The sequence below is a fragment of the Camellia sinensis genome, chromosome 9 (assembly GCF_055761805.1).
Source record: "Camellia sinensis isolate YWXY chromosome 9, ASM5576180v1, whole genome shotgun sequence".
In the NCBI taxonomy this organism is placed as follows: Eukaryota; Viridiplantae; Streptophyta; class Magnoliopsida; order Ericales; family Theaceae; genus Camellia; species Camellia sinensis.
This window is the reverse complement of record NC_138969.1, coordinates 32,014,724-32,039,095: the sequence shown is the minus strand read 5'-3', so window position 1 is coordinate 32,039,095 and position 24,372 is coordinate 32,014,724. Positions and strand designations below refer to the sequence as shown.

Genomic DNA, 24,372 nt, shown 5'->3' with positions numbered 1-24,372 from the left:
TTTTTTTTTTTTTTTTTTTTTTCACAAAAAGACAAATTTTTTGTAAAATAAAATAAAAAAAAAATCTAAACAAAATATCACATCCAACCTTATAATTATTTCACTTTTTCTCTCACAAATATCACATCCAATCACAAAAAAACTCAACTATCTTCCTAAACACAAAAAAAAATTTCTCCAATAATATCCTATAACTAAAAAAATCTGTATAAAAACTCACTTTCCAAACACCCACTAATTCCCCTCAAACTCTTTCTTTATTTAATCCTAGAGTTGTTTTTTTGCAAACTAAAACTAATACCGTTTTCGTGATTGCCTCTATCAATTTCTTTTTAACTGAATTTTTTTCCCCTAATTATCTCTCAATTTATTTATTTTTATAATGATATATCAATTGTAATCAAGTCAACCTTACATGATTTGTGGCTTTGATTTAGTGCACAAAGACAATATGGTTACTTGCTGTAATGGTAAAGCTTGATTGTATTATAGGGATATGATATGCATGGTTACTCTTCTTGTATATAAATATCCAGCAATGTTAGGTATCATGAAAAGTCTTTCATGAAAATAGTCATGAAAGATTTGTGACCTTTGGATTACACTTACAATAAAGCACCACACACTAATCAAGGTAATCTAAGGGTCACAAAATTTTCATGATCATTTTCATGACAAAATTTTCATGATCTCTAACATTTCTCATAAATATCTCAGCATATGTGATATAAAGGTGTGCACAAGTGTTCTATACTATATTCATTTCTTTTCAGATAGCCATGGATCCAACTCCAAAGTTGAAAACACTAGGGGGTTCACTAAAGGTGCCTTCTGTTCAAGAATTGGCCAAGGAACCACACACCACAGTGCCACCTCGGTACGTGCGTCCCCAGAGTGATCGAGCCCACTTGTCCGTAACAATATCAGTTGATAATACTACTTGTTTACCGGAAGTCCCGGTAATCAGCATGCAGAGGCTTCTTTGTGGAGATAATTTGGCGAACTCGTCAGAGCTTGAGAAACTTCACCATTCATGCAAGGATTGGGGTTTCTTTCTGGTACCTTCTTTATCTATATGGATGAAAATATTTTAATTTTTTTTTTTTAATTTACTTGCAATATATATATATATATTTTTTTGATCGGCAAAGAAAACTTTATTGATGAAGCACGTACATGGTACAATGGGAAACATCAATAAAGAGGAGCTAAGAGCTAAATGAAGCTCAATCCTCCAGTTGGTGAGAGACCAACAAGAGAGAAAAAGGAAAACAAACAACAAAGCAAGGGGCAAAACTGCAGCAGAAACAAGGCAGCACAAAGCATTGCAAACAACAAGGCTAACACTGCACTATACTGAACAAAACCAAAAGCAAACCATCCCAGACTCAACCTTTGCACAGCAATCATCTAGCAGACCCAGCACCCACAGAGATGCACTGCAGCACCACAGATAGAGCCTAGTGCATCAAGCAAACCAGCAACAGATAAGTCCTAGTGCAGACCAGCAACACACCAGATAGAGCCTATTCAAGGGCAAAACCACCCGCAGCAATCAAGCAAACCAGCAAGAGCCTTTCCAGCATCAGGCAACCCAGCGAAGCAGACCTGAGCAGCATAAAGAAGCAGCTGTTGCATTGAGGCACTACTGCTGCAGACCAGCAGGGCAGAACCACAGGCCAGAACCACAGATAGAATTCAGTAATCACCTAGCAGACCCAGCACTAGAGCTGTAATGCTTTCACAGAACTACTTTGGACCCCCCACACACTCTCTAACCTGCCTCAAATTGAAGACAAAATCATGCACTGAATAATGTAAATCTGAAAGATGTGGTTTTACCCAAAAAGCAATCCTGTGCTTTATTAAATCACAGATGTCCTTCAGATTTGGGATGGTTGCTCTAAACAGACACTCGTTTCTGCACTTCCAGATTGACCACATCACCACCAATGGTATTGCTCTCCAAATCTTCTTTTCTATCTTCCTCCACTTCCCTCCAGCCCACCACAGGAGGAGGCTCTCCACAGAGCCTGGAATAACAGCTTGAACATCCCACCAATTTAGCATTTCAGCCCAAATCTTCCACACAAAGGGACACCAAAGTAGTACATGATTCACTGATTCACCCTCACTACCACAGAATACACAAGCTGTAGATACACCTTGGTTAATCACACCCAGCTTCAGTAAGAACTCCTTGGTCTTCAATCTCTTTTTCCATGCAAACCAACCAAAGGCCTGGACCTTAGGAGGGATATACTTGAGCCATATCAGCCTTGTTATGCTCAGAGAGACTCCAGCAGTGGCCACGACAAACTTATACAGATCTGATGTCAATATCATGACATTTGATGAAGGTTAAATCTATAACGTCCTGAGCTGATCTGCTGATTCTGCAGAAGAATAGGTGAGTCTTTAGCGACACTGGTGTGGTGTCATCTAAAGGTCCTTTGAAGATTCAAACAGTACTCTTTTTTATAGAACAGAATTTTTTTTTGGTCAGCAAAAAAAAAAAAAAAAAAAAAAAGAACTTTATTGATGATAATCAACATGAATACATATGGCCATACATCAATAAAGGAAGAGCCAAGAGCAAAAGCAAATTGAGCACCTAATCCCAACTAGATTGGCACCAAGTAAGATACACAAACAAAAGCTAGCTCACTCAGGCAGGTTTGTATACCAACGCAGAAGAGAGACAGAGAAACAGCAGCAACCAAAAAAAAAAAGAAAAGAGAAAACAGCAGCAACAGCAACCAGCTGAAGATATCCCATCCTCACCTCCAGGAACAAACCATGTACTCCACCCAGCAAACACCTCCAATCAACATACCTATAGAACAGAATATATGAGTAGAGAAAAGAAACTCTAATATGGGCTAGTCAGCAATAGTGGATCGCACATAGTGGGCCATATGTACAAAACTGAGTTGAGCTTGAAGGCTCTTCTAGGCTACGTGCTCAGTTGTATATCTATCAACATTTAATATATTAAATTTTAATTTATCACAAATTTAATTATGTGAAATTTAATTTTTTTTGGTCATGTTATTATGAATGAATTCTAATTTATAACTTGTAAACTTATTTATTTATTTATTAATTAATGAAATGAATGAATGAAAAGAGAATAGCTTTTGGAATTCGAGAAGAATATTGAACAAACATTTCATAAACAAAAATATTAGAAATTTTAAAAAAATTATCAAAAAATCTATATAATAGTCACATGAGTGTGTCACACTTATGTGAGTATTATGTAAAATTTTTAATAATTTTTTTTGGATCCCAACATTGCTCTTTTATGAAGTCAACCCATCACACAAAAGGACAAGATGGAAAAATTGAAGAACTGGGACACTGAAAAAGTTAGTGCATTATAGATGAAATTTTTTCTAGGGCAATTCTAACACACATAAAGGATTTACACCAAACACACGAAGGAAGGAAATTTGCATCACCATAAAAAATGCAAATATTTTTTCATTATCTCACTGATTTTCAATTTCCCTAGGCAAGATTCAGACTATTGTGATGGGTCATCAAATGGGCCAATTTTGAGTCTATTTTCATAATTTAAATTATTTATTTTATAGTCAAGTCGAAAAGATCATCTATAAAAAAATCAAATCAATCAAACATCGATAAGATTACATTTATTTAAAAATAAAAAAAAACTGTAAGAATTTTTCCTAAATATGGCTTAATGTGACTTATGCATAATTATACTAGATTCATCTCATTAAGTAAGATACATATACATCAATTAGATGGTGACTAATTATTGATGAATGCACCTATATATATACAATATATAGAAGACTAATGCTAATGCACATTGAATGTGATGAATTTACTATGAATGAATCTTAGAGATGCACATTGAATGTGATGGATTCATTATGAATGAATTTTAGAGATGCACATTGTATCTATTATGAATATGTAAGATACATTAGTCTTATCTAATGAATTCATTAAATATAAAAGATGCATTATGTATCATGAATGTATAAGATACATTAATCTATTTAATGAAATTCATTGAATGAATGGTTCTTTGATGGGAAGAATATTAGTATAAATAGTGTAAGGTCCCAAACCATACTCTCCATCAAAAACTTAAGTTGTCACCACATGAAGGCTCCCATCGCTTAGAGAGAGAGAAGTGGTTTGAAGATCTTAGACAAGTCAAGAACTTAAAGATCAAGATCTTCCATTCAAGATTTCTCTTTCTTAAAAGAGGATTTCATACTATCATGGATTAAGGTATGTATTCACTTATTTTGTATATTAGGAATTCATATAGCTTTCATGTATGGAATTGAATCCTTAATGGTTTTTAGTTTATGTTCCGCAAAGTTTTCTATCAATTGGTATCAGAGCCAGGTTCTCAATTCTGATGCATGAAACGCATAAGTATGAATTTCATTTTATAATGATGTTTGGTGTAACAAGTGCAAAACCTTGATTTACACTTGTCCAATTTTATTTTATTTTTGGCCAATCTTTTATTCTATTGATATTAAAATAAAAATTGAAAATTATTGAACATGTGGTAATTAAGATAATGTTTTATGCACTTATAATGTTTTGTTACACACCTTATAAGTTGAAACATTGTTGATCAGCCCAACGGAGGTTCAACACTATGTATGTTTGAACAACCGAGATGACTAATATAATAAATATAGCAATAAGTTTTTCTGCCCAATGGTGATAAACTTCTCTCGTGCTTTAGTTAATAAAATAAAATAAGAGATATTGAGTTTTTCTGCCCAACGGTGATAAACTCGTTATGGTCTTAATGATTGTTTTATTTTATTTTATGTTGTTTATTTTTATTAGTCATCTCATTTACTTTTATGAATTGTTAAAATATATTGTTATTCGGCCCAACGGAAGGATAACTTGATTTCGTATCTAACTAATTATGTTTTATAGTTAGATATATTTAACTTGTGGTGTTATTTTTATGAGATGTGAAAAGTAGTTTTCTTGATTATATTATGTAATGGATATTATGTGTTTGCAGCATTGAATCCTACTTCCATTAATAGTTACTTGTCTGGTATTGAAGCTTTGAGTGGAACTAATTTTAAGAAATAGAAGGAACAAATTGGAATTGTTTTGGGAATTATGGATTTAGACTATGCATTAAGAGAGCCAGCTCCTACAAAGCCTAATGATACAAGTTCTAAGGAACACATGGCTTTATATAAAAAATGGGAACGCTCTAATCGCTTAAGTCTAATGATAATGAAAGGCTCAATTACGCCTGCAATTCAAGGAGCAATTCCTGTTTCTGAAAGTGCAGTGAGCTATATGAAATCTATTGAAGAACAATTCATTGGAACTTCCAAATCCCTTGCTAGTACTCTCATGATTAAAATGATGACAATGAAATATGATGGTTTGAGTGGTGTTCGTGAACATATCTTAAAGATGAATGACATGGCCTCTCAATTAAAGGGAATGGACATGGAAATTTCTGAAGGTTTTCTTGTTCATTTCATTATGACTTCTCTTCCTGCGCAATTTGGTCCTTTTAAGATCAATTATAATACGCAGAAAGATAAGTGGAAGATGAGCGAGTTAATTGCCATGTGTGTTCAAGAAGAAGAGAGGCTTAAAGCTGAAAAGCCTGATATGGCTCACCTTACCACTTTGGGTCCAACCAAAAAGATTTTCAAGAAAGGCAAAATTAAGAAGAAGAATGCAAATGATGAAACTCACAAGGCTAATGAAGAAAATAAGATTCGATGCCATTTCTGTCGAAAGAAAGGTCACATAAGAAAGGATTGTCCATGTTTTAAAAGTTGGTTGGACAAGAAAGGTAACACTCAATGTTTTGTGTCTTATGAATCCCTTTTGGTAGATGTTCCACCAAATTCTTGGTGGATTGACACTGGTGCAAGTATTCACATAACAAATTCCTTGCAGGGATACCTTACAAGTCGGAAATTAAATAAAGGAGAACGAACCATTACGGTTGGGAATGGAATAGAAGTGGATGCTGAGGCTATTGGCACCCTCCGTTTAATTTTAGACTCTGGTTTCATTTTAGATTTAGTAAACATAGTTTATGTTCTTGTTTTTACTAGAAACCTAATTTCTGTTTCACAACTTGATTCCTATGGTTATGAATTTAAGTTTGGAAATAATAGAGTCTCTTTATTTCACAATTCTCATATGATTGGTTCTGGTACTTTATATGGTAATCTTTATTCATTGAATTTAGATTCCACTTATGCATAATCTCTTTTATCCTTTAATGTAAATGACTTGGTAAATAAAAAGAGAAAGTGAGTGAATGAAAATTCATCCATGTTGTGGCATAAGTGCTTGGGCCACATATCAAGAGAAAGGATGGAACGTCTTATTAAAGATGGAATTTTAAGTTCACTTGATTTTTCTGATTTTAGTACTTGTGTGAATTGCATTAAAGGAAAATACACAAAGACAAAGAAAAAGGGTGCTACTAGGACTACTGAATTATTAGACACAATTCATACTGATATATGTAGTCCTTTTACTGTTCCAACTATTTCTGGACATAAATATTTTATTACTTTTATTGATGACTTTTCTAGGTATACTTATGTGTATCTTATTCGTGAAAAATCAGAAGCACTGGATATGTTCAAACTCTATAAAGCTGAAGTTGAAAATCAACTTGGCAGACGAATTAAAAGTGTAAGATCTGATAGAGGTGGTGAATATTATGGTAGATTCACTGAGTCGGGTCAAAATCCAAGTGCTTTTGCTTTATTTTTGGCTGAGAATGGTATTGTTGCTAACTACACAATGCCTGGTACACCTGAGCAAAATGGTGTAGCTGAGCGACGAAACCGTACTCTTTTGGACATGATGAGAAGCATGATGAGTAACTCTTCTTTGCCAGATTACTTGTGGGGTGAAGCTTTAAAAACTGCTGTACATGTTCTTAATAGGGTTCCTAGTAAGGCTGTTCCTGTAACTCCTTATGAGTTGTGGGTTGGTAGGAAACCTAATTTGAATTATTTACATGTATGGGGTTGTCCTGCTGAAGCAAAAATTTTCAACCCCAAATAAAGAAATTAGACCCTAGGACTATAAGTTGTTTTTTCATTGGATATCCTGAGAGATCAAAGGGTTTTAGATTCTATTGTCCCACTCATAGCACTAGAATTGTTGAAACTAGAAATGCCATGTTCTTAGAGGATGAAAACATTAGTGGGAGTATGAATCTCAAAAATATTTCTTCGGAGGAAAATTGTGATTTTACACCTTCCACGATTATCCAAGAAAATGTTGTACCTGAACCTATTGGTACACAAGAGATTTCTCACATTGAAAAAGAAGTTGTCCCAGTTGCAGAACAACCTTTACGCAAATCACAAAGAGAAAAGAAACCTGCCATATCAGATGACTATGAGGTTTACCTAAATGAGTGTGATATAGGCTTGGAGAACGATCCTGTTTCTTATGCCCAAGCCATGAAAAATGGAAATGCAACTCAATGGTTAAATGCCATGAAAGATGAGTTAAAATCCATGAAAGACAACAATGTCTGGGATCTTGTAAAATTGCCTAAGGGAGCCAAAACTGTTGGATGCAAATGGGTTTTTAAAACCAAGCGTGATCCTAAAGGCAATGTCGAACGATACAAGGCCAGATTAGTTGCTAAAGGACACACTCAAAAAGAAGGGATAGACTATAAGGAAACTTATTCTCCTGTTTCAAATAAAGATTCCTTGAGAATAGTCATGGCCTTAGTAGCTCATTATGATTTAGAGTTACATCAAATGGACGTTAAAACAACCTTTTTGAATGGTGACTTGCATGAAGTGGTCTACATGGACCAACCTGAAGGTTTTCAGGATGAAAGCAAGGAAAATATGGTTTGTAGGCTTAAGAAGTCCATATATGGTCTAAAGCAGGCATCTCGACAATGGTATCTTAAATTTCATGAAGTTCTCACCAAATTTGATTTTAAGGATAATGTGGTTGATCAATGTGTCTACCTTAAAATCAGTGGGAGCAATATCTGCATTATAGTTTTGTATGTTGATGATATATTTCTTGCTAGCAATAATTTGGGAATGATACATGAGACAAAGAAATTCCTTACGAGAAATTTTGAAATGAAAGATCTTGGTGAAGCCTCTTTTGTCATTGGGATAGAAATTCACCGAGATAGGTCTCGTGGTATTTTAGGATTGTCCCAAAGAGCCTATATCGAAAAGGTTCTTAAAAGGTACAACATGCAGAACTGTTCAAGTAGTGTTGCCCCTATAGTTAAGGGTGATAAATTTAGTGAATTTCAGTGTCCCAAAAATAATTTAGAAAGGGAACAAATGAAAGAAATTCCTTATGCCTCTGCAGTTGGGAGCATTATGTATGCTCAAGTTTGTACACGTCCTGACATAGCATTTGTAGTTGGTATGCTGGGTCGATACCAAAGTAATCCCGAACTTGATCATTGGAAAGCAGTTAAGAAAGTGTTGCGATATTTACAAGGCACTAAGGATTACATGCTCACTTATCAAAGAACAGACAGCCTTGAAGTGGTTGGTTATTCAGATGCTGATTTTGCTGGATGTAAAGACACTCGAAAGTCCACTTCTGGGTACATTTTTATGCTTGCTAATGGACCCATTTCATGGAAGAGTCATAAGCAGACTCTGACAGCTTCTTCTACTATGGAGGCAGAATTCATAGCATGTTATGAAGCCACATGTCATGTAGTATGGCTAAAGAATTTCATATCTGGATTAAAACTTGTCGATTCAATTTCGAAGCCCTTACAGATTTACTGTGATAATGATGCTGCTGTGCGGTTCTCCAATAATAACAAAACTTCAGGAGGATCAAAGCATATTCATATCAAGTATCTAGTTGTTAAAGAAAGGGTTCTGAATCAGACTGTTTTCATATCTCATATTGGTACTACACTCATGTTAGCAGATCTTTTAACTAAAGGTCTCACGCCTAAGCTCTTTCAAGAACATGTTGCGCGCATGGGTTTAGTAGAAAGTTTATCATGTTTAGATTTGCAATGAGTGTATTATGTTCGTGATAAATGTTATGTTATAATCATCTTCTGTTAATAATGATTATGTTTGTTGTTTTCATTCTTCATACTTGTGCACAATTTAGAAGAAGATGTAAACAACGGGACTGTTATAGATGAATTAGCATTAATCACCATTATGTTGCTAATGTCATCTCTGTGTTTTAAGATTCACTTATTCATGTTGATGGAAAATATTAACACTATAACCATTGTACAGTCTTGATCAATGTGTAAATCACTGACTACAATGATTTAGTGCTAATAATTTCATTGAACAGAATCTAATGGTGGTGGTGCAATCTTCTAGTGAGAGAACGTTGGCCATATTATGATAATCTAGTGACGTAATATAATCATGCAAGCCAAGTGGGAGATTGTAAGAATTTTTCCTAAATATGGCTTAATGTGACTTATGCATAATTATACAAGATTCATCTCATTAAGTAAGATACATGTACATCAATTAGATGGTGACTAATTATTGATAAATGCACCTATATATATACAATGTATAGAAGACTAATGCTAATGCACATTGAATGTGATGAATTCACTATGAATGAATCTTAGAGATGCACATTGAATGTGATGGATTCATTATGAATGAATCTTAGAGATGCACATTGTATCTATTATGAATATGTAAGATACATTAGTCTTATCTAATGAATTCATTAAATATAAAAGATGCATTATGTATCATGAATGTATAAGATATATTAATCTATTTAATGAAATTCATTGAATGAATGGTTCTTTGATGGGAAGAATATTAGTATAAATAGTGTAAGGTCCCAAACCATACTCTCCATCAAAAACTTAAGTTGTCACCACATGAAGGCTCCCATCGCCTAGAGAGAGAGAAGTGGTTTGAAGATCTTAGACAAGTCAAGAACTTAAAGATCAAGATCTTCCATTCAAGATTTCTCTTTCTTAAAAGAGGATTTCATACTATCATGGATTAAGGTATGTATTCACTTATTTTGTATATTAGAAATTCATATAGCTTTCATGTATGGAATTGAATCCTTAATGGTTTTTAGTTTATGTTCCGCAAAGTTTTCTATCAAAAACAACAAGCATGATTTTAATAATAAAACTTTTTTGTTTTTTAAACAATTAAATTCTTCTTATATTTGTATCGGATTACAATTATCCAATTTAATATAAATTCTTCACATATTTGTTGTTAATCTGGTACTATAATAAAGGGTAAATTACAAACATACTCCTTGCGGTTTACTTAAATTACAAATTACCCCCCAATGATTTTGAAAAATACATTATGCCCCCTAAGGTTTCTAATTTCATAACAAATAAGTCCTTTTATTAATAAATCATCAAGTTAATTAACAGTTTTTAATAATGTTAAAATTTTATTTTAATTAATAATTCAGATAATTTTATTATTGTATAGATGAAGAGTTAGAAATTTCACTTTTTCAATTAATTCTGTTAAATAAAAAATTCTGAAAGGAAAGTATTTGTAATTTTCCAAATCACAAGGGACAATTCGTATTTTAAGTAAATCTCAAGAGGTATATTTGTTATTTACTGTATAATAAAATTGCAGCTGATGGATCATGGAGTGAGCTCTTCATTGGTAGAGAAGGTGAAATTGGAGATTCGAGATTTCTTCAATCTGCCAATAGAAGAGAAGGACAAGCTTTGGCAACAACCAGAGGATATAGAAGGATTTGGACAAGCCTTTGTTAGGTTCGAGGAACAGAAGCTTGATTGGGCTGACCTCTTTAACATGGTCACCCTTCCAACTCACTTGAGATAACCTCATTTATTTACCAAACTCCCTCTTCCCTTAAGGTCTCTCTCTCATTCTCTCTCACTCACTCGAGTAATTATCATGTGTTCTGAAAATTTTATATTGACAGAGTGCTCAACCAATAGCAAGAACCTTATGAAGTATATGACCCTACAAACAAGAAAATGATATAAGAAAATACCAATGACTGGGGACACAACTACGTTGTTTTCCTGACTCATATAATAATTTTTGCTCTCAAATGAATCTCTCTAACTAAAAACACTTTATTTGGAAAAGTAATCAAAATTTCATCAAGAAAAATAACGTATAAGAGTTTCAGAAACTAAACTTTTTATCTCTAAAAGTGAAATTTTGTTGTAAAAATACTTTCTGTCGTCATGAGTATAATCACTAAAACATAATCTTGAAAAGTCTTTAAAAAAAAAAAAAGACTTTTAGCAATAGAATTTAAAAAAGATCACTAATACATGTACGACAAAATAATTTGCTCCCAAAAATATTATTTTTTGAAACAAAAAATTTGATCCCAAAAAGATAATAACTAACTACTAAATATCATATTTTGTCGCTAAAATTATAATAATAACACTTTTGGCAACAAAATTATTTCGTCCCTAAAAATTGTTTTGTCCCTAAAATTTTATCTCTAAAATCTTAATTTATTGTAGTGTTATCTACTGAAGACGAATCAAAAATAAAAAATATTTGACATAGTTTTGAAAAGAAATTACTAAAGATGAAAATAAATCAAGCTAAATAAGCCCAAAAAAACCGTTTTTCTCCTTTTTTTTTTTTTTTTTTGATAAATTATCTTCTATGGATTATAAAAGATCATTAGTAAACACTTGTCTCATACCATGCAGAGATTGCATAGAAGCATATTCAGCAGAACTTAAAAACCTTGCCATGAAATTACTTGAGTTTATGGCAAAAGCACCAAATATGAAAGGTGAAGAAATGAGGGAGTTATTTGAGGAAGGGATGCAATCCATGAGGATGAACTATTATCCTCCATGCCTTCAATTGGAGCTTGTCATCGGACTGACCCCTTATTCGGACGCGGTCAGACTCGCCATCCTCCTTCAGATCAATGAAATGGAAGGGTTGCAGATCAAGAAAGATGGAATGTCCCTTAATCACTGTAGTTCATCTTCCTCCCATGGTAATAAAGGTCGTTTGAAGTTGAGATCCCAATTATTGTGCTGTCTAATCGTAGTCCACTGCAATTTCAAAGTGATACCTCTATCCTCTGATAAAAAGTAAAGTCTAGGGAATTGGGACTTCAAGCACATGGTTCCCATCCAAATATCAGCCCAGAAACTAATTATTTCCCCCATTACCAATCTTGATTTCAACATTTCCCAAATAATAATTGAACAAGCTGCTATTAGAATCACCAACAAATATAATGTCACTCCATACTCTTGAAATATTTGTCGCCTCCACATGGGATGGAAACCATCTACCCCCTTCTGGCTTATACTTGTTGCATATGACTTGCTTCCATAATGAACTGTCTTTCTTCCGAAACCTCCACCACCACTTAGCAAGAAGGCAATTACTCAATAAACTTAGGTGTCTTATTCCCAGCCCACATTGCTTCTTATCCATGGTTAAATCCTTCCATTTTACTAAATGAACTTTCCTTCTTACATCTGAATCACCCTACAGAAAGGTTGCTTGAATCTTGTCTAGTTCTTTTGCCACACCTCTAGGTAGCCTAAAGAGAGACATGTAGTATACAGGTAAGAAGGAAAGGACATATTTGATTGGTGTTACTTTGCCAGCAAAAGACAGCATCCTCCTCTTCCACCCTGACAGTTTCTTCTTGAAATTGTCCACCACAGGCTTCCATGTGGCCCTCCTAGATGGGTTTGCCCCTAATGGCAAACCAAGGTACTTCAATGGAAGCTTCTGATATGAACAGTTCAACCTTGAGGCAAAATTTTTCACACACTCCTCTGACAACCCTACTCCACAAACCCCACTCTTATGAAAGTTGATCTTCAGCCCAGAAATGATCTCAAAGCATCTAAGTATTCTCTTGACAGTTAGCACTTCAAACAACTCAACTTCACAGAAAATAATTGTGTCATCCGTGAATTAGAGATGGGAGATGTTGATGGAATTTGACCCAATGATTACTCCTTTGATCAAGCCCAGCTCTTTTGCTCTTGCAAGAAGTAGGTTCAAACCCTCAGCCACCACATTAAAAAGAAAAGGTGATAATGGATCACCTTGCCTAGGCCCTTTTTGGGGGCAGAATTCAGGTGTGGGTGAACCATTAACCAACATAGAGATTCTTGCTGAGGAAATATAGGTGTGAATCCACTTCACCCACTTATCAACAAACCCAAAATTTGATAGCATTTGGAGGAGATAGTTCCAATTGACTGTGTCATATGCTTTTTGGAAATTCGACTTTAAAATCAGGCCCTTTCTTTTTGATTTTTCCTACTAATCCACCATCTCATTAGCTATTAGTACACCATCTAGGATGTTCCTACCCCCTAGAAATGCAGATTGAGCAGCATCTATAACAACAGGAAGCACTTTTTTTAACCTATTAGCAAGCACCTTGGATAGAATTTTGTAAGTGGAATTCATAAGACTAATAATTTCAGTGTTGCTTTAGATTCTGCTTCTTTGGCTCAGGCTCTATTATTCTGTTTTAGTCTGTCAGGTTGCTTCAGTCTTTTGCTTTGGTCTGTTTTAGGCTTTATTTTTGTTAGTATGCTCTACTCAGCTGTGGACTGCTATGTGTTAAATTCTTTTTTGCAATGCTACTGGTCTGTTCTGTTTTGTTTCTCAGTGTCAATTTGCAATGCTGGTGAAGACAAGCTAGTGTGTGTATGCTGCTGCAGATGAGAGTTAATTTAGTTGGTGAAAATGCTAGGATTGATCAAATACATGACAAATCAATTGAAGTGTTTTGGGAACTGCAGCGTGATATCTCTTCTCATATTCATACAATTACTAAACAAATGCATGGCAAGGTCTTATTTTGCCTTAGAAATGGTGGCTAAGCTAGTGTGGAGTTGTCTGGAGGTTTTCTGCTAATGGGCCCTGGTGTTACCCTCACCTATGTATGACTAAAGGCCATAACAGAAGAGACCATCACAAAACAGCAGAGGATGCTAAGGGTATTAATTATTAGTTATGGTCATTGCAACCTCTGTAGCAACATCTGCTTTATCAATAGTAGTCTTAGTAGTGGAGTTAGTTGATTCAGCATTCATAACATCAACAATTGCTTCAGTATATGCTAATGTTCTGCCTCTGGTTGCTGTTTTGGGGATTTTGTGTTGGTTGGTCTGTTTTGATGAATGGATGTTTGTGCTGTTTGTCTGTCTTTGATGAATGTTTGCATTGGTTTGTGCTGTTGTTGTCGTGATAGGTGGTCTCTTCTCGTTGGTCTCTCACTAACTCTGGGGGTGCTAGCAAATGATAAGATGAGCTAGATGGTGCCAACCTCGTTAGGATGATTTAGCCCATTATGATGCTTTTGCACCTCCTTTTTCTTTATTGATGTAATTCGCTTTGTACTTTGTACTTGTTTATTCCATCAATAAAGTCCCTTTTTTTTGCCGATCAAAAAAAGAAAGATGGAATGTGGATTCCTATTAAACCTCTTCCAAATGCTTTCTTTGTTAACATTGGAGACATGCTAGAGGTAATATTGTTTTCCAACTATGCTTCATAAAAACGCTTAATCTCACTTTTATCTTTAAATCATCTATTTCATCCTTTTAGTTTCTAGAGTTTCGGATTTCAGTTCATATAGGCCTCGTTTGGAAAGTTGGCTATTTTAGTTGGTTTTTTTTACTATTTTAGTCTAGCTAAAAAATGTGTGTTTGGAAAGTTAGTTGTCTTGTTTTTGTAGTTGATTTGATGATTATGGGAGAAAAAAATAAAATAATTATGGTTTAAATGTGACGTTTTTCTTATTGATTATTTTAACTTATTTTGTTTTTATTGACTATTTTAGCCTCTAACCTACTTTCCAAACACCCCCTAGTCTAATTGGACATGTCTATTCAGGTAAAAAGATAATTTCTGTAATTTAGACAACATAAATTGAGAAACTTTATGTTACACACTCTCAAAATATATATACCATATGTACATGTTATATATTTTTGTAATATATATTACGTATTCTTGTGGTAATTATAAAGAACTTTTTTGATAGAGTTATGCTAGGTTATAGTTCATAATTGTAGTTGTGCATTTTAAGATAATGTTATGTACTTTTATAATAATATTACACATTTTTTTATCTAAATATTTTCTAACAAAAAAATGCCTAATTTTATTTCTGAATTACAAATTATCGTAACTTTAAATATATATATATATATATATATATATGTAATATATATATATATATATATATATATAAATACTTAAGAAACATTTTAAGGGATATACACCATAGTACCATTCGTATAAATCATATAATCAACCATCCATCTTCTACGTTACCCCTCCCTCATCCCCACGAGGGAGGAGGTTAGGGTGGCCATGCCCCTAAACTTTTTGAAATTATTAATTAAAATCTCATATATTATGCATAATTTTATGTTATATATAGAATAACTTTTATTTTATTTTTTAAAATTCTTCAATTAGCTTTTTATATTGCATAAATATTCTTATCTAACATTTTTTACCATTAATTTTTTTTTCAAATCTTTTTGTTCTATTGTTCCAAACCATCCACATTCATTAAATTATCATATCTCTAAATTTCTAATGATTCAGTAGTTGTAGTGAGTGTTTTGAAATATCAGATAGAAGATTATTGGCCAGTTTATCATGGCCACAACTAGGCAGTAGGAAATCTATTCAGTGCGTTTGGTTTGAGTTTTTTGGATTAAGTTTTTTGAAAATTGAATTTTTTGATTTTCGTATTTTTTTTGTTTTTAGTGATTATTTTTAAAATTTTAAACATTTTTTTACTTTTTTAGATGCACCTTACTTAGATGTATTCAAAAAGTAAAAAATTTGTGAAAAAATATTTAAAAAAATTAATAAATACATAAAAATACAAAAAATGTACTAAGTTCTTGTATTTTTTTTTTGTATTTTTGGTATTTAGTGAATTTTTAAAAGATTTTTTTTTACAATTTTTTTTTTTTACTTTTTAGGTGTATTTATGTTAGGTGTGTCTAAAAAGTAAAAAAAATGCATAAAATATTAAAAAAATTCAGTAAAAACAAAAAAAAACATGAAAAATAATAAAGTAGAATTTTCTGAAAACTGTTTTTGGAAAAATGGAACCAAACAAGCTGATTGCCATTTTGACTTACATGGTTTTTGGCAGATGGTGACAAATGGAATATAAAAGGGCATAGAGCATAGAGCATAGAGCATAGAGAAACAATTAACTTAGAGAAAGAGAGACTGTCCATTGCCACATTTCTCGGTGCAAATCTGGAACTAGATATGGGTTCGGCTCCTAGCCTCATCACTTCTCAAACTCCGGCAATATTCCGGCGAGCCAATGTTACCGATTACTTCAAAGCTTTCCTTGCTCGTGAACTCTAGGGAAAGTCTTGTATTGATATCATGAGGATTCAAAATGAAGAAGATGATGTCCAAACCAATTCACAACTATCAACTACCTAAGCCACCTATATGGATTGTGAAAACCTTGTATTCAAATAAATTAAAGCTTTTCCCTGAGTGATTGTTTAGTACTACTGTGTGATGTGAAGTTTTTGCTTAAATTTCATTATATGAAACAACGAGTGCTTAAATTTCATTATATGAAGAGAGAGAGAGAGAGAGAGAGAGAGAGAGAGAGAGAGAGAGAGAGAGAGAGATTTTAGGCTTGTCTATAGCCATAATTCTGAGGGTTTGATTTGGTTTGAATTTATTGAAACTTGAATTCTTCAATTCATCTTTATCAATTAAGACTAAGTGCAAATGGATCGGGGGGGCTGGAACCCAGTGATACGCAGGAGAAAAGTGGGAAGCCAACATGGAGATTCCAAGGAGGGAGTCTTGATCACCATTTTCGTGGATAACATCCCTGACTCAATGGATTCTAAAGGCTTGTTTAATCTTTTTCGAAAGTTTGGTCTAGTCAAAGATGTGTTTATCCCTGGTAAGAGGAGAAAAGCTTCAAAATCCAGATTTGGGTTTGTAAGATACGACTGTGAGGTGGCTGCACGGGTGACGATACAGAAGGCAGATAGCTTGTGGTGTGGGAACAAGGCACTGAGGGTTAAGTGTGCAGGGTATCAAAAGCCTCAGATAGTGGGGTAGCAGAAGCCCAAGACGCTGAGCAGAGGAGATGGAGGTCGAGTAGAGAATCGGTGGTTGCACTCAAAGAAGTGGAAAGGTAAGGGAGTCCAGAAATCCTATGCAGAGGCATTACTAAGTGATGATGCCAGAGACAGAGAAAGGGTGGTGCTAAAAGCTTATGAGGAAGGTAATGGGTGGAGGTGTGAAAGTTTAGTAGTTCAGCAGAGTAGTTTCTTAGCCTTCATCGATTTCAGAGAGGAATTGAGAAGTAGAGGCATGAGGGATGTAGTTGCAAGAGAGGGGGGTGGCAAATTAGTTCTATTAACTTTTCCCACTGCACAGCACATGCAGGAAGGGAAGAGAAAGTTGCATGGATAGGGAAAGCAGTGGTGTGAATCCATCAATGAATGGGAAAGAGGCCAATTTTTAGAGCAAGAGAGGTACGTCTGGTTGAACTATTTTGGCATTCCCATTAATTTATGGAGCATCACGACAGTTTGCAGCATAGGTAGTTATTGGGGGGAGGTAGTTCAATTTGAAGAGGATATCAACAATCCAATAACTTTTCAACAAACTAAGGTTAGAGTGATTACGAGATGTTTGGAGTGGATCATGTAGACACCCCATTTTTGACCGTCCTTAAGACTTGGACGTCATCATTTTAACACTCGATGATTACCCTTGTTTGTGTTCGTCTTGAGTTCTCGGAGGTTTCGGCTACGCGCCTTACCTCAAGACCTCTCAACTTGTTTGTTTTGTGTTTGGTTTTACATCAAACACTTGTTATTTTGCTTCTGAGAGTGAGAAATAGCTTGTAGGCCATCCCCACACCTCACCGGTCATGGCTTGAGGCCACCGGCCTTGTTTCCTTGCCACCGGCCATTGGTGATGGCCGGTCGGCACAATTGATGGTCGATCGACATTATGTTGGGTCTGTCGGCCACTGATCTTGGTTAATCGGCCACTTTTTCTGGCCGAGACCTTTTCTTGAGGAAACTTGAACCTTTTGAACCCTTGGTTCTAGCTTCTTGAGGAAGCTTGAACCATTTGAACCCTTGGTTTTAGCTTCTTGAGGAAGCTTGAACCTCTTGAACCCTTGGTCTAGCTTCTCCAAGAAGCTTGGCCCTTTTGCCTAGCTTCTCCAAGAAGCTTGGCCCTTTTGTCTAGCTTCTCCTAGAAGCTTGCCCCCTTTAACCCTTTTGCCTTAGCTTCTCTAAGAAGCTTAGGCCTTTTGCCTTGCTCTATAAATAGAGGGCCTCTCCTCCCATTTCAAGGGTTGGAAAAAAATCTGATATATAAGATATATATATCACTCTCTCTCTATATCTCCCTCTCTCTCTACATTTGGGTGTGTTAGAGGGTTCAAAAGGGTCTTGTTCTTGGCCTATTGCACACCACTTCATAGCCACACACTTCCATCATCACTTGGAGGTTTTTGGAGCTTGTTTTCAGAGGTTGAGGGTTGCATTTTGGGGTCTAAAGGCTGCTGGTTCTTGCTGGTCTTCAAGGGTAACACTTCTTACCTTCTTTATTCCCCGTTTTTGCGCACACTTTTAGCCTTACTTGCATGTATATTTGGGCTTTGTCACAAACTGAAAAAAGTCTTATTTTAAGCTACTTTTGAAGTTTGTTTCAGATCACTTTGGTGTTTGGGATCGTTTACCCCCTCTTAGGCCTTGTTTGGCCCCATTTTGTGCTATTTTTGGTGAGCTTCGGGACCACCTTGTTTGGGCCTCCTCACCACTGAAATCTTGAGGGATTTCAGTGGTGAGGATGGTGTCTTAAGGTCCTAAGAAGGAGAGGGCCATCACCTCTTCTTGTTGTCTTCAAAATGTGCCATTTTAGCCTTATGTGTGAGCACCATTCTTGAGTTCATGTTGGCCATGTCTTAAGTGTTATTTGTGCTTATTTTGCCACAATATAGCACTGTTTTTTACTTGGTTGAGACACACCATGCTTGCTTTGCATACTTGTCTTGTAATGCCATGATTTACCTTAACATGCTTTATGCTTTGAGCCTTGTTTCTAGCATGTTTTTGGCTTAGCTTTGTGAAACTTTTATGCTTGTTTTGATGTGCTTGAGGACTATTTTTGGTCATTTGGGTCATCTATGCTTTTCTTTGTATAGCTACCATGTAATCCCATTGTAGGCCTTAAGTATCGGACCCTCTAGCATGCTATCCTTGCATCATTTCAGTGGTTGAGAACCACTTGTCATGTCATTTCAGTCCTTGTGGTATGCTTGTATGCTTGCATTTGATGCCCCTTTAATGCTTTATAAGGTTGGTGTTTCATGCTCCATGTTTGTGCTATTGTGTATGCCTCTAGGATTAGATCATTTAGATGCCATCTAAGTGGTTTTTGGGGCTTAATTTGGCATTATTTGGGACTATTTTGATTCACGTTGATCATTTGCTTCATGTGTCATATGATCATAGTTTAAGTACTTGGGCCTGGATGCATGCTTTGCTTGCATTGGTAGGTTGATTTGGCATCATCTTCTACATGTTTTTCAAAGCTTATCATGTATGCTATGTGCCAATGCTTGCCCCTTTTAAGTGTGCTTGAAAGTTGCTTCTATATGCTTAGGTATTCAACCATGTTTGCATGCATGTTTGTATGCTTAGGTACTTGGCTCATGACAGTTTGTTGCATGTTTAAATGGTGTTACATTTGGCATGCATTTCTTGCTAAGTTGCCTAACATGTTATATGCCTTGCATGTGTGCATGGTTAAGAGTACACTTTGCATGTTTGCTAACTTGCATACTTGCCCTCATGTTCATGTTGCATACTTAGCCTCCATGCCTAGGTTGCATTGCATAGAGCATGTATGCTTTGCCTCTTGAATTGAGTATGATAGAGGTTGGGCTTTATGTGTTTATTTGGTATGCATGTCATTTGAAATCAAAATGCACAACTTGGCCTCTTGGGCCATCATGCATGGAAATGCGCGATTGGTGGTCCGAGGGTCGAGCACCATACTCCCTTGAGTCTTAAACATGATATGGAGTGTGGTTGTGCAAACATTTGCTTTGAAATACTTTGCCATGCCTTGTCTATCCTCTGCTGCTGTCAAAACAGGTTTCTGCAGGAAGATATGGCCGGTCGGCCATCTACAGTGCCGATCGACCAAAAATTTGTGGCCGATATCAATATCCATGGTCGATGGATGGCCGATGGCCTTTACCCTTGGCCGGTGACCTTCCACAATGCTCAAAAGGTGGTTCAGAAGCATCCTGGAGACTTGTGCAGTTTTCAGAAGTGCAAAACAGTGTAAACAGAGGCAACAATGGCATGGCATTAGATTTCCGGGCGAAGTCAATCCGAGCATGCGTGCATCCCTCTTCTTGAGGCCTTTTACTGCTTTCCTTAGCTTAATTGATTTGTTAATTAATTAGGTGGTCTGTAAATTATTTAATTAGCTTGTAGGTTAATTAAATTGTATTATTTTTTCGGTCCCTCCGAGCGATGGCGAATTTGTAATAAGCGTGCGTGTGTGTGATGCATGTCTTCCAATCCCCACTTCATGTCTTCTAATCCCCACTTCTTTCTCCCTTTTACTTACCTACTTTTAATGGTTAGTGTTAGGACATATTTCAATTAGCATCCTTATGCTATGTATGCGTGCATCCATTCATTTGTATTGCATGCACTGGGCTCGGCGCATCATACCAATTGCATAGTATCTCAAATCTAACTTGAATACATGTTATTTGTGCATTTTACATGCCATCCATAGATTAGCCGAGCCTATTCTAGTGACATTCTGTATGTGATGCATTAGCCATTTTAGCATGAACTAGGATCATTTTGGCTTGGAGTACACTGTGAGTGTTTATGTTTTAGCATCTTGCATGTATGTGAATATTAACATGACAACATGCTTGCCATGTGGCTATGTGCTTACGTGATATAACTGCCTGAATGCCTGTGGGTGAAAGTTGAGTTACTTAAATTGGAACAACGCATTGAATATGAGTTTTAAGCCCACTTGAGAGTGGCAAAATTATATTTTCTAAGCCCACTTGAGGGTGGCAAAATTCATGTCTTAGCCTACTTGCGGTTAGCACCATCAAACCATTTTCAAGTAAACAAACATGATATGTTTTGTTCCAATTTAGGTGACTTAGTCTATACTTGTTTGATGTGCGCATCACGTAGTAAATCTAGGCTAATAACCGGAATAAGAACGCATAATGTTTTCAAAACTAGATATCATGGTCAGTAGAGGCCGATCTTTGATCGGGCTAGCGGGGGTGCTCATAGCTGACCTTCCCCAATCGTCCTCAAGTTCCCGAGTCAAGGCAACTTTGGTGATGACAGACACGTGGCCTTAGGCAAACGAGTCAGGGTTTCCTAAATCCCCCTATAAAAGTATTTAGGTGGCGACTCTGTATCTGGCAAAGCAGTCCACGTTTGGCACTTCTTTACAAAAATTTGTTTTCCAAAACGATTTGTCAGATTTGGACTCTTTAGTTCAGATTTAGAATAGTGACAATTTGAGTCCAAACTGTAGTGACCCACAAACGAACAGAACGGGACTCATCCTCCCGGGGCGTTCGAGGACGTCTACAGTTTCTGGCGACTTTGCTGGAGACTTAGAGAGCTTGACTCGAACTCGTGATATCCTGTTTTGATTCACTTATGTGTTTCTTTGCATTGCATGTGCATTGGTGCGCCTAGGACACCGTGTTTGCCATCTGCCATTCCTGAATGGTTTACCGGAGGCTTGTCTTGTCAAGGCTTGACTATAAGGCTGACCGGTTATGGGCTCTGACAGTATGAGAACACAAACCCCAGTTTTACTGGGGCACCCCTTTTGACCATTCGACCTAGTGCATATCGAAATCCATAGTGACCATTCCAAGCTAGGACAGGTTGCTTACCCGATCATAGGTTGTTTGAAACCGCTGCGTCCGTAGTGAAACCCTAACTCTTGACAAAATAGGACAGGGAAACCCTACCCCAACATACGAGTGTTTTGGCTCTCATTTATTTGCTATGTGCTTTTAGAGTGTATCTCTATAGGGAATGCGTATAACAGTTTGCAAGTTTGAGTAACAGGCCTGTGGGCATCACTATCAGTACTTGGGGAATCAGTTTAACCTGAGGGTATCAGTTTACAGACAGAATTTTGGGCAAAATTCTGTAGGGGGGCACAGTCATTCAACTTTGCTCATATGGGTTACGGTGAAATTAGGCTAAGATGCTCTCTGTTTTCCCTTTTGCTAGGTAGTCCTGGAACCATAGCTTCAGAAGGCTCCGATATCCCCCGAGGTTCATCGAACTTGTGCTGATAGACTTTGTCAGGTCAGAGATTCGGTTCAAGGGCAATCAGTATTCCTTTGCCAGAGGCAGGGTAAAAAGGCCAGTCAGGCACAGATAATCAGTTCAACAGTCTTCGGATCAACAGTCATTATCCATCTCACCTTTGTGCGGTTGGGTTGAGATATCTGCTTTTACCATAGAGACAGATATATCGATAGATCAGTTAGATCAGGGCAGTATGGCGGGAATGGAAGAGATGGTGCGCCAACTCCAGGATAGTATGAAAGCTATGCAGCAAGACGCTGTCCGTCAAGCAGAATTCGCCAAGCAACAGGCTGTGGTCATAGCCCAACAGGCAGAGACAATTGCCAGGTTAGAGCAGCAAACTGGAGTATCTACTTCACACCAGGCTCTTCCTCCACCAGGAGTTCCAACACTCGAGGAGACAGCTAATGTCCAGGAAGATACGAACATTTCGACAGGGCCAGCTCTGCCCCCGGTTCTACCCTAGTTATCTAAAACACCCACCAACCTACCAGACCCCCCTTTTGATGTCGAGACGGACCCCACAACATTGAAAGTGAGCAAGCTTGAGAAATTGTTCAAGAAGTCTCAAGGGGCCCACTCCATTCCTGACATTGAAGATGGGTAAACAGACTCAGCTGTGATGCTGCCGGACAGATTTAAGATGCCGCACATCGACCGCTTTGATGGATCTAGGGATCCCATGGTGCATTTGCGGCTGTTTTCGGACATACTAAGGCCGATGGGCCTCACCAGATTACAGAAGCTATCATTGTTTGGCCGGACCCTGTCTGGGATAGCTGCAATCTGGTATGCAAAATTGGAGAACTCTGTGAAACAGAATTGGGGAGAGATGGCTAAGGCCTTCAGTGATCAATATTCCTACAACACACAGATTGAGGTCACAACTCGTGATCTTGAAGTCACCCGCCAAGAGCCAAAAAAGAGCTTCTCAGAATTCGTGGCCCGCTGGAGGGCCAAGGCCATAATGATGACCATTAGGCCAACGGATAAGGATCAAATACAGATGGTTGTAGGCAACCTCCAGCCCAAACTAATGCAGAAAATGATCGTGCTCCCCATCCCTACCTTTTCAGATTTGCATGAGATGGGAGTACAGATCGAGGACGCTATGAAGCAGGGCCTTATTGACCAGGAGAAGGAGTAGCCTAGGAGGGCGTTTTTCCACAATTCAAGTGCAACCACCAGCGGTGATGCAACTGCAAGATCTTCTGAAGTGGGCATGGTCACCATCACCACACCAAGAGCAGCCACCCCCTTTGTTGGTACATCCATTTCAAACCCCTGAACATCAGACTATCTACCCCGAGGCAAGAGGGTTTTCACCCCACTCTATATGCCTTTGTCTAAAGCCCTAGGGGTCCTACTCAGGAAAGGACATCTGAAACCTTGGAACAACGACCTCTACCCGATCCTCTCTCTCCAAAGCATGACCCGACTAAGTACTGTGCTTTTCATCAACAAACCGGTCATGACACCGACAGTTGCGTCCGTCTCCGCCACGAGATACAAAATTTGATTGACAACAGGGTCATCCCCGCACCAGGTCCTGCAAAGTCTATCGGCACTTGATCAGTGAACTTGTGGGGGATAATGTGATGTGATCGAGGGATGAACCACCTGCGGGCGGCGCTCAGTTTACTCCGGATGTGGCGTATGGCATGCACTGTTTTGAGAATTTTACGAATGCTAGTTTTTGTGCTTTCTGATTTGGGTATTGGGTCAGTCTTGTTGTTTTGTACAGAGTCAGTCTTTTCTTACTGAGTCAGTTAGGGTCTGTCTTACTGTATCGAGTCAGTTCTGTTTTGTTAGAGTCAGGTGATTCCGGGGGTGTTACCTCGAGCATCACTATTTTGTTTTGTGTTTGTCTTTTTGTTTTCTTTTGAGTCTGTTTCTGCCAGGGAGCTAGTTGTGCCAACAGATTTGAATGAACAGTAGTGGTTTTCCACATTCTTGTGTTC

General features: G+C 36.9%; 1 pseudogene; it reads left to right on the top strand.

Annotated features, from left to right (window-relative positions):
- Positions 1 to 737: 737 nt before the first annotated feature.
- Positions 738 to 16,475, top strand: LOC114265608 (oxoglutarate-dependent flavonoid 7-O-demethylase 1-like; annotated as a pseudogene).
- Positions 16,476 to 24,372: the final 7,897 nt, after the last annotated feature.